General features: G+C 33.8%; 1 protein-coding gene across 2 annotated transcripts in view; it reads left to right on the forward strand.

Moving 5' to 3' along the window:
* Nucleotides 1-1,703: 1,703 nt before the first annotated feature.
* Nucleotides 1,704-12,418, forward strand: part of LOC132729492 (uncharacterized) — a 29,876-nt gene continuing 19,161 nt past the window's right edge. For both annotated transcript variants that reach the window (XM_060715263.1, XM_060715262.1), the window contains exon 1: nt 1,704-1,852. The gene's annotated coding sequence lies outside the window, so the exon portion shown is untranslated. The remainder of the gene's footprint in view (nt 1,853-12,418) is intronic.

Raw genomic sequence — 12,418 nt, forward strand, 5'->3', positions numbered from 1 at the left:
TTTTGGAAATTAATTTTGAACAAGACAACAAAAGTTACTATCACAACGCGGCTGTATGCTAGCGTTATAGTTGAGTAGCCAATTTAACTATAACGATAAACCACGGCTAAGTTAGTGAATAAAAAATCTCGAGCGGATTCACGTAGTTATGTAGGGCATACACTCTATTTACAAAGGTTACATAATATAAAGAGTACGGGTTAAGACCGACAGCTTAAGTATTTTATAATGCTGTGTTTAAAATAACAAGTTCATATGTCGATAATTCTAGTTACGAGAATTAATTGAGGGTGACATGTATTTCGAACTACTAGGAATTACAAATATATTTGAAAGCAGTGAAGTTTGATTTATGATTTGAATATTGATCCGTCTTTGATTGCTTCAATAGTTCTCATACTCTTGATGTGGACCTTCGCTCCTTGTTCAGATTTACCAGTCATAGGGTTCGTCGTCGTCGGAAATTGCGCAAAGACTTTAAATCCAGATATCCAAGTTTTTTGGAGAGTTTTGGCGCGAATGAGTTGACGAGCCTCATAAGACAATTTTTCACGATACGGTGTAATATTCTGTTGCACAAATATACCTGATCCGAGATCTTTCCTTGCGTTGTACACGCGTTGGCATGCGGCATGATTTGAAAATTTAACAATACACTTGCGATTGACGCTGAAGCCCTCCTTAAACTTGCCTTTTCTGTGAGAAACAAGTATATCTGAGGGGTCAATTTCAAGAGTGGTACCTTCACTTGACTTCCAGTTCTTGAAGTGGCTTAGAATTTTTCCTGTAACATTCTCGTTAGGATCGTTGGTATCCCCCGGAATTCCGGATATGTCAAGGCATAACCTTCTACTGTATTGCTCGACCTCATCAGTTGCCAAAAAGTTGTCGAGCGATGCCTGCTGCAATTCAGCATGTGCTTTTTTAAGGGAGGATAACTCGTTTCGGAGAGATAAAGTTTCACTGTCTACTGCTTCTTGGACTTCTTTTATGATTTCAGATCTAAGTTCTGATTTTATTTCAGCTTTTAATTCAGTTTTGATTGACTCGATAAGATCAGCTTTAAGTTCTTTACCTAATATTGACACAAGTTCTTTTAGGTCTTCGCGACTTAATATTTTCGTCATTGTGAGATCAAGTTCCGGGGTATGGGGAATATAAATAGAATTTTCCTCCCAGCTTTCAGTTTCTTCGACGAAGCTGCCGTCTGCTATGAATTGGTTGGGTTTCTGTTTTTTAGTTTGCTCACACGGGGAAGATTTAGTTCGTTCCCGTTTCTTAGGCATTGATATAAATAAAAGGTGAAACGTGAAATCAGGTGTAATCAGGTGTAAACTCGCGTACGAGTGTACCCGTGTGTAATCACTGACGTGTTGACGTGTTTACTAAAAGTTGGCTAATAGTACGTCTATTGTTCAAATAATCATCAAATACACTTCATGTCACTTATACAGTTTACTATGTTACCATCTAAGCAAGATTTCTGAGCAATGGCCCGTCTAAACTTACTCTAAAACTAACTTTTTATCATTTTTTTATCATTGATTTTTCTCCGGTAAACAAAAAACCGCCATCTTTCCCAACACCGGAAAATCAAAAGGGGAATGATTTGGTGGAATTTTAGACAGGGAAACAGGGAGTTATCCTTCATGGCTAGGGAATAGGGCCGACTGAAATCATGCAAGCAAGTTTGTAAGTGTGCGCGTAATTTTTGCACATATATACGGGCATGTTTGATCTTGTTATATTATATTTGGATATAAAAAAGATACATATTGTGATATTCCCTATCAACAAAGGACAAATGACGTGTAAAATGAAGGAGAGACATTGATTAAAAATCAGGATTTGTGTAAGTATTACAATTACTAGTATTCAATAGTAATATTTCTCTTTATGAAAATTATATTTGTTTATCTGGTTTAAACATAGTGACATGGGAACGGGAGATATGAATATGTTATTATATACATGAAGGTATTGAAGAATTACGTCTCAAAAGCGCATATCGAGAAACGTGATTATGATTGTATCATAGTAGTTCTTGCTTCCATAACTTTATATATCGCTTTTATTGACGTTGTGCGAATACTATAAAACCTCTTCTCTGAACTTTTTACATGTGTTAGTGTTTTAAATTATTTTTGTCCAATAGGATTGCAGTATTTCAAATAAATCTAAACACATTTACTTTATTTAATCGGTAAACTGTTCATCAGTGTAGTAAATCGCACAGGTACTCGACCAGTCTTAGTGCCCATACACCCCCAAACTAAAAAAAAGAAGAAAAAAATGAAACAAAAATAAAAAAGCTTCAAAACAAGTTTTCTGTGATAAACGAAAAATAAATATTAATTTCCCTTTTAATAGATGTATTGAAGTACATACAACAATAAACGGAACATTCGGCCGAGTTTGAATCCGTGCCAATAAAAACGAAAGATGAAAATGCGGCATCTTCTTACGGATAGCCAATATTTTGGAGTTCGTTATAAAAGTGTAATTTTCTGTACTTTTAACTAAATTGGGACTAAGAAATGAGTTCCTTATAAGCGATAATTCCTTATAACCGTGTTCGCTATAACCATATATTTTAATATTAAATAAAGAAGGGCAAAATTCGGGCCAAAATAAATTGTTCCTTATAACCGGAAGTTCGCTATAACCGTGTTCGCTATAAGTGAAGTTTACTGTATACTTATACCCGTAACCCTACGGAGCTTTGCTAGGACAAGCTGTGGAACAACCACATCATGATTTAAGAAAATTGTTTACATTCTTCTCTACCTTATATACAATCTTAACTAACTTACATTTAAACTCGGACACTCCAACTTGTTAAAAGTTGCAAAATAACTGTGTTGATCGGCCATTTTGTCGAAACCGAAAACCTACATCGTACTGTTCCGTTCTCCTGGTTTCCTACGACTACATTTCGCAGAACAGATGACAACGGTAACCATCAATTTACTGCATTGGTTACTGTTGTTTATTAGTCAGTGAATGTCGCAGGGGACCAGGGCAGCGGAACAAAACTGTGTAGGTTTGTGTACTTTCGTTTTCCACAGACAAGCTGTTTTGGAGCTTTTTAATTATAATTTTCAATTTTATTTTATTTTTATTTTTTTGTGTGGGGGGGGGTGGAATGGGGGTTGTATGGCACCAAGACTGGACGAGGCCCTTTGGTGGATCGACTGTTAATTAAAAACATTTAAAACACTATGCCGGTTAAAGTTTTAAGTGCGTATTTACAAAATTAATTTTGTCGCGCGGCTGCACCGCGCCTAACCAATTTAATTTTGTAAATACGTTCTAATAAACTTTAACCTATACTGAATGTTTATACTTTGTATTATTTTTCCACTTTTGTTATATATATATGTAATCAATCATCCATGGATGATATGGATAATAAGTATATACCATTATATTTACATCACACAAATAACGAAAAGAAAGATACGTTTAGGGTTGTAAATACTAAATTAGTGTTTATTAGTAAACATTTAATAAATCAAATTGGTCTTAATGTTTAATTTTGTAAATGCTTACTAAAACACTTAACTGTACTTAAAATGTCTGTGTATTAAATTAAATATTTTTCAAAGAAAAAAAGTGGTGCTCGAAATATAAACCGATGTTTGTGATTATAAAGACAGAAACAATTCAAGTTTTAAGTAAATATCTATATAAATAAAGATGTAACATTATTTCATGGAAGTTTTTGTTTGTAGTATCCTGGAAATATGGGTAAAGTTGGGACATATATATGAAGTTTAGAAATAAAGGAAAAACAAAGTTACAGTTTTTAAAAACATTTTGTTGCACAAAAACTTAAAGATCCAATTTGTTATGTAAATAATTTACAAAATTATCAGAAAGGCTATGTAAAAAGTTATGTTATGTTATGATTTGATGATAAATTTGATAATTGCTCACTACCCCCCCCCCCGTTACCCATTCCAAACCCTCCAACATCTCCAAAACAGTGTACACTGCAGTTTTTTTCATTTGGGGTGTATTTAAATATTTGATTTGATTTTCATTCAGTTTCCTTCACAGCTCGCAACAAAAAAAGATAAACAAATCAATAGATAAAAATGCGATACATATATATTTACTATATGTATTATTATTTTTGCGGGGTACGAAGGAAATTGAATGAAAAGCATATATCAAATATTTAAATTTGTTCTAATACAATGTTTTGGAGAGGTAGGCGGTTGTAAAGTGGGTAGGGGGGGGGGTAGTGAGTTATCAAGGCGCCTCTGTGTGACCCCGTTTGAGCTTAGTGTTTTTCCAACGATAACTATGCGAATAATTACATTCTGACCGTCGAAATTGTTTTTTTTTGTTATTAATTTAAAGACAATATTTAACAGATGCAAAAAAAAACCAAAAAAACATTAAGCTAACAATCCAATTCAGCAAAATGATTGAAGTTTAAGAAATATAATTATATAAAAATGTAATCCAATTTCCTACTTAGAGAGCCTAATGAAAAAAAAAATCCCTAAACTTACTGAAATGGGTACCTGTTTTCAAAGTTTCAAAATTGTTCTGTTTTTTTTTTCAAAGAATAGTGGTTAATTATGCAAAATATTAAATACTTTACCGTCTAGTTTTAATATTATTGTACTTTGAAAATATCAAGTAGCATATTTGTTATTGTATTTAGCATTATTTAGCTAATAAATACTTAAATTAATTAAACAATTAAAATTAAACTTTTTTTTCTTCGCAAAAGGGATATTTAAGATACATTAATACAATTAAAAGAACAAAGACCTTATTGAGGTTTGAACCCATGGCCCCAAGTTCAATATATTTAACAGTTGAATACTTTTCAAAAGCCAGTAATGCCGGAATGTGAAAATGACACACGATTCGTGCAATAAATAACGCAGAATTATGCAATAAATGGCGGATACCTGACAGGATTTCCAACGCGGTAAGAAAACTGGCCAATATATTTTTTATTTAACCGAACTGAAAAAAATCAGAAGCCGCATACGGCTGCAAAGACATTACTCTTTATCCCTCCACGAAATTGTTTACTTTTCAAGATCATTCGTGAAAATGATGACTTGACTACCGTTTTGAGCGAGATTTTGGCATTTTGTCGACTCGTGTAAGTACAACAATGCATATTATTCCGTATAATTTCGATTTTCGGTAGACAAGTGACATAAACCTAACTTCGTGTGATATAGAAAATTTAAAATAAACTGATACAATGTGATAAAAGCCGTTTTTTTTAGGTAACGCCGATGTACGTGCATTGTGCTTCGCGGTAACGCCGAAAATGTGAACTGTTACACAAATATAACGCCTCTTATAGGCAAATATAATCAAGTTATTTGCGACCTATAGTCAATGCGTTTTCTGTGTTGGATGCAATGTGAAACCCAGCCAAAACAAATATTTGGCTGTAGCAATATGCCTGCAGTGGTTAACTTCTGTGAAAGTAGATTATTTATTTAATTTATTTTTTCTCTTATATAAGGAAGTAACTTGTATTCAAAAGATATTTTACTTAGAAACTTTAATGCCTAAAACTTGTAAAAGCATAACCTTATTGTCCTCTGCTAAAGTTGAATAAATAGTAACCCTTTGGGTAAAGATTTACCAACTCTCAGGGTTTCTTATTACATGTATTATATGTTAACTTGTACGGGAAAAACAAATGAATCTACCGTACGAATTTATGCTAGGCATTACTATAGACGTTTTCAAAACTAACAGGACTAATGACCCTAAAAAAGGCCACCAGTAAAGATGCAGGTATCATCCATACAGAGTGACTATTTGCTCACTCAGGTAGTTCATTTGTACAAATACATTAAATATCTAATAGAAATCTCTCAGACTTTGAACAACTGTTCCAAGTTCACAGCTTGGCAAAACCATTTCATAAATTTACCAGGTAAAGGGTGACATAGACTAAAGATAGGTTGAATATATTTTGGTTACTTTTTCAATGTACATGAATATTGAGAGCTTCTAGAGATGTGTTTATGGAAGATTTCATCTATCCATGCCGTGAAGGTCTAAAAAAGGACTTTTTCATGTCTAATAATTAATAAAGAGTGAGAAAAATGAAAATTTTTATAATTAAACAAAGGGCAATTTCAAATAGGTATTGAGAATTTGCTACCCCGTTGTTTTCTTGAGTATGAACTTTTTCACGCATTGCTTCGTACTTACTCCAACAAAGACTTATCTAACGAAGCTTTTAGCTCTATGGTTTCAAGGACAGATTCGAGACGGGTTCTTTTTACGCGAGAAAACTAAAATAAATTCTGTATAAAAAGTTTCCCCAAAAGTTTCCCGATTAATAGCGTTAAACCTCCGTGGGCGAGGGGTTGGAGTCGATGACTTCTAATCCAGTTACCTCTCTGGCATGGGTTCGATCCCCGGGAGATGCTTTGGTAGTTAAGCACGAATGGAGGTAGTCTAGTACTGGTGTAACTCTCCAGGAACGATAATTAGGAAACTACCCGCCTATATTACTGAAATACGGTTCGGAAAAGGCGTAAAATGAAACAAACAAACGGTTCAGTATACAATATATGAAAAATAACATTTTCCGGCGTTACCATTAAGCACTATATTCTCGTACATCAGCGTTACCTCATAAAAACGACTTGAATCACATTTAATCGGCTTATTTCAATTTTCTTTATCACCAGAATTTTAGTAAATGTCACTTGCCTACCTAAAATCGAAATTATACGGAATAATTATGCATTGTTGTACTTACACGAGTCGACAAAAAGCCAAAATCTCGCTCAAAACGGTAGTCAAGTCATCATTTTCACGAATGAACTTGAAAAGTAAACAATTTCGTGGAAATAATCGTGATGAGGGATAAAGAGTAATGTCTTTGCAGCCATATGTAGCTGTTCATTTTTGTCAGTTCGGTTAAATAAAAAATATATTTGCCAGTTTATTTACCGCGTTGGAAATCCTGTCAGGTAGCCGCCATTAATTGCACAATTCTGCGTTACTTATTGCACGAATCGTGCGTTATTTTGACATTCCCGCGTTATTAGATATACACGGTGCATTAAGATGGGCATAAGTTTGACCGACTTGTTCATGCTTTCTGCGTATGCGTGTTGAAAGGTTTAACGTTATCATATAAGTCGTAAGGTAGTTTAAAGTCAAAAATAGATTTCGTAGCATGCTAACATAGGAGGGGAATAATGTATCTCAAAATGATATGTTTATATCTGAATGTTACCAATCCATGTTGTATGTTGATTGCATATTAGATTTTTCCATCTTCTATGTACAGAAATGCAAAATTTTAAAAGTGTGTATGTCTTTGTCAGGAAAAGTATTGAAGATTGTTAATCATTGCTTTTGATATAAGTCTTGTTCAAAATAGCAAATTTTGTGTTATTGATAAGGTAAATATTAACTGCATGTACATGCTTTATAAAAACATCAAATTATTGGTCGTTTCTGTCTTTATGACCGTATGCAAAGTGAAAAGTGCTTGCTTGTTTATTTCGTATATGTGATTTATTTTTGTGATGATCAAAATTTATTTCCACTAAAATTTTAGAAAAAGTCTTTTTGTCCTTTTAAGTCAATACAGACATGCAGTAGCATACATTGCATTTATGTCAAATCAAGTAAAACAGTTCATGTTTACTTGATGGGTTTATTTATTATACCCCCACCACAAAATGTGGTGGGGGGGCTATAATGGATTCGCTTTGTCGCGTCGGTCGGTCGGTCCGTCGGTCGGTCCGTCCGTCGGTCGGTCCGTCTCCATTTTCGTGTCCGCTCTATAACTCCTATACCAATTGAAGGATTTTCTTCAAACTTAGCACTAATGTTCACCTCAACAAGAGGATGTGCAGAACCCATGTTGCTCATGTGTCAGCTCAAGGTCAAGGTCACAATTGAAGGTCAAATATCAAACACAATCAAATATTAGACAGTATGTCGTGTCCGCTCTGTAAGTCCTACAAAAATTGAAGGATTTTCTTCAAACTTGGCTCAAATGTTCACCTCAACAAGGGGATGTGCAGAACAAATGTTGTCTTTGTGTAGGCTCAAGGTCAAGGTCATAAATGAAGGTCAAATATCAAACAATCAAATATTAGACAGTATGTCGTGTCCGCTCTGTAACTCCTACACTTATTGAAAGATTTACTTCAAACTTGGCTCAAATATTCACCTTAACAAGGGGATGTGCAGAACCTATGTTGCCAAGGTGTCAGCTCAACGTCAAGGTCACAATTGAAGGTCAAATATCAAACAATCAAATATTACACAATATGTCATGTCCGCTCTGTAAGTCCTACACTAATTGAAGGATTTTCTTCAAATTTGGCTAAAATGTTCACCTCAACAAGGGGATGTGCAGAACCCATGTTGCCCATGTTTCAGCTCAAGGTCAAGGTCACATTTGAAGATCAAATATCAAACAAACAAATAATAGACAGTATGTCGTGTCCGCTCTGTATGTCCTACACTTATTGAATGATTTTCTTCAATCTTGGCTCAAATGTTCACCTCAACAAGGAAATGTGCAGAACCCATGTCACCTTTTTGCCGGCTTCAGGTCAAGGTCACACTTGAAGGTCAAAAATTGACTTAGAAAATATTCTTAAATTTTAACATTTATATGAATATTTCTGAATCTAGAAAAGGTATTTGCTTGAAACTTAAAATATATAGGAAAGGTCACAATGAAGATATGCTGGTCAAGTTTCATAACTCTGTATTGCATTTTAACAAAGTTATGCCCCTTTTTTGAGTCTTTAAATTTACATACAATTAATACTAGACAATATGTTGTGTCCACTCTATAAATTCTTTACTAATGGAAGGATTTTCTTCAAATTTACTCAAATGTTCACCCCAACTGGGCGATGTGCAGAATCCATCTTACCCTGGTGCCAGCTGAAAGTCAAGGCTACACTTTAAGTCAAAAATTGACTTATAAAAAGTTTAATATTGGGAAAATGAAAGGTTATTTGTAACTGTTTCGAACATGATTTGATAATGAATATTTATACTTTTACCTGTACAATTAGTCTTTTTTTCACCAGAGATAATTTCTTTTTATGTATTTATGCGCCACTTAAGTTATTTCCTTTACCACATTTCCAAGTCGTCTTCTGTCAAGGACATTGGTGGGGGTATGAATCACATTTAGCGATAGTTCTAGTCTAATTTAAGAACGATAATTCTATCCCCGGGGACTGTATGTTTAACGCTATCACGGCATTTCGGAGTGGTTAATTCCCAGGGATCTCTTTATGTCTAATTCTATCCCGGCTAATACACATCTCTTTATTATAAATGTTATCAAATATTTTCTATTTCAATATGATATACAATATCGTAGTTCTATTAATGACATGTGTTGTGATTTTATAAATGAATGTGGAATATACCTGTATTTTGATAATAACCTTGACTAAAGAGTAAAATATAAGTCTGCATTGTTAGCTCCACTATTCGATAAGAATAAGTAGAGCTATTGTAGTCGCCCGAGCGTCGGCGTCTGCGTCGGTGTCGGCGTCGGCGTCGGTGTAACCACTTATAAATGTTAAAGTTTTTGTAATACCTCAAATATTTTCAAAGTCCATTGACATGTGCCTTTGAAACTTTGCACACTTTTTCACCATTATAACCCCAACCTGTAGACAGGAGGAGGTACAATGTAACTGTATCAAGCATTTTGACAGAATTATGCCCCGTGCAAAAATACGAAGAGAAACTAAGACATTATTTAATCATTTCTATGGACAATGCAGATGTAGAACATTATATGATTTGATATATTTTTTTTTCTTGATCAATTTTAGCGGACATTTGGAATTTCTTTTAAATAAATGATTAAGCGCAACTGTTTTTTACGATTGCAAAAGCACGCTATCGTACGGTGTTCCGTAAGGACCACTGCGTTTTCTTGGAGAACGAAAGCGCGAATAATGGCAGTACGATGATGACATTACGATGACGATGGTGAGAATACGTCAATGCGATTGAGACAGTACGACAATACGATGATGACACCTACGACATTAGGTTGGCGATAGAATACGGTAGTGACAATACGACAGTACGATGGTGACAGTACGAAAGTACGATGGTGACAGTTACGACAGTACGATGGTGACAGTACGATGATGGCAGAACGACAGTACGATGGTGACTGTTACAACAGTACGATGGTGACAGTAGGATAGTATGATGTTGACAATACGACAGTACGATGATGACAGTACGACAGTACGATGGTTACAATCCGACAGTACGATGGTGACAGAAGGACAGTATGATTGTGACAGTACGACAGTACGATGGTTACAATACGACATTACGATGGTGACAGAAAGACAGTATGATTGTGACAGTACGACAGTACGATGGTTACAATACGACAGTACGATGGTGACAGAAAGACAGTATGATTGTGACAGTACGACAGTACGATGGTTACAATACGACAGTACGATGGTGACATAAGGACAGTATGATTGTGACAGTACGACATTACGATGGTTACAATACGACATCACGATGGTTACAATACGACATTACGATGGTTACAATACGACAGTACGATGGTTACAATACGACAGTACGATGGTAACAGTTACTGTCATGTTTTGCGATTTTCGTTCTTAAAGAAAATGCGCTTGCCCTGACGTTACACCATATTATCGGGTCAAGCATGAACTTTCATTCACTTAACATTAAGGTATTGGATGGCTAATGGAATATCTTCTTTTTAAATAGTTTTCTTTTCCATTGAGGAGACAGTGTTTCGATAGGGCATGAGTTCAAACCCCAGATGATACAATATTTTTTTATTTTTTGTTCTTTTTTCATCAGATGATTATTTTCTTTCTTTATTTACACCTAAAATTTGTAATTGAGAAAAATCGAAGTTTTATGTATATTAATTTTTACTTTGAAATGTATTAAATTTGATAGCATAGCGAATTGAAATGATTATAATTTAAAATCGGCATGGTAAACTTTCTTTATATTTTGCACAAATAATAAGAATAGTTTCTAGATAATTATTATTGAAAAATATTTGATGCCCCGATTATATTTGACAATATCTGATGTTTTATCTTACCTCATCCTCTTCTTATTTGAAGTAAAATAACCGGTACCTGTCTCAATAAACAAACCAAAAAGCTTTTTATATACATTTAACATTGATTTATTTAAAGTTATTTAAAAATATAGTTCACTATAATCACTCTTCGAGTATGGAAAATATTAAATAAGTAAAACTTGTCTACAGATAATGAAAACATAACTGTTGTTGTTGTTGTTGTTGTTTATGTTGTTGTTTAAAACTGATACAAAGTTGATCTTAAATTGTCAATATCTTTCAAACAAAAGGGTAAACTTTTGTATTTTTTTGTACTTATGTCTAGAGAAGTATAAAGTTTAGTAAAGTAAAGTGTAATAATAAATGTATAAAGTTTTAAAAGCCTTTTGAAAAAGTGATATTTATACATCTAATACCTTAACCAGAAGATACCGGAAAATGCCGTACTGCTAATATTTCAAAATCCTCCCTCAAAATCATTATATAGTTGAAAGAAATTGAAATGACTTTTCTAAATGTTCATATTTTAACATTATTGCTCTGAAAACAAACAGTTCGCTTTTCCACCAACGGAAAATAACTTCTTTTATTATACCTCGGAGTTCTTTCATCCGGGTTTTTTCTCTAGTATCACGTGATCGTACAGCACAATATCGCGACCTGTTTTCCGGAACGCACACGGAATCCGGGATTTTATCAAACATATAAGGATACGAATAACCGCTTTTTTGTTTTTATATTTGTAGTATTTGGTTTAAACATATTTATTGCATATATTTTAAACATACATTATACATACATTCAGTTTCATAACCATACTAACATAATACACGCAAAGGATTTTGACGGAAGCACTAAGTGCTTATTAAAGTGCTTATTAAAGTCAATCTCCATTATTGATAAATTACAATATAACTAATACATGGCTGGTAGATCTATGAGCAAGTAAAGAGCATATAACAAATGTGTACCATAACCGCTTCTATTGATTGTATACAAAATATTTTTTGAAAAATACACAAAACTAGGTTATGTGGTAAGGCTCTTGCATTATCTGTAATTGATAGATATTTTAACATAATATATTAATAGAAAAAAATAAAGAAAGAGAAAAAGAAGAAGGAATATTAAGATGAAAACCAACGTTTAGAGATGAAGAGACAAATAATTTTTAGCACACAGACAGTATAAAGACTATTAGGCTAGGCATTTTAGCCAAAAATAAGACCCAACCTCAAACAAATTAATTCCTTCAGAAAAGATATTTGCATATTTGTTATCTACTATATATGTGTTGCTACAGGAAAAAAGTCCTCA

Source organism: Ruditapes philippinarum, unplaced genomic scaffold (assembly GCF_026571515.1).
Source record: "Ruditapes philippinarum isolate M1 unplaced genomic scaffold, ASM2657151v2 ctg7939_1_1_1_1, whole genome shotgun sequence".
NCBI classification, from domain to species: Eukaryota; Metazoa; Mollusca; class Bivalvia; order Venerida; family Veneridae; genus Ruditapes; species Ruditapes philippinarum.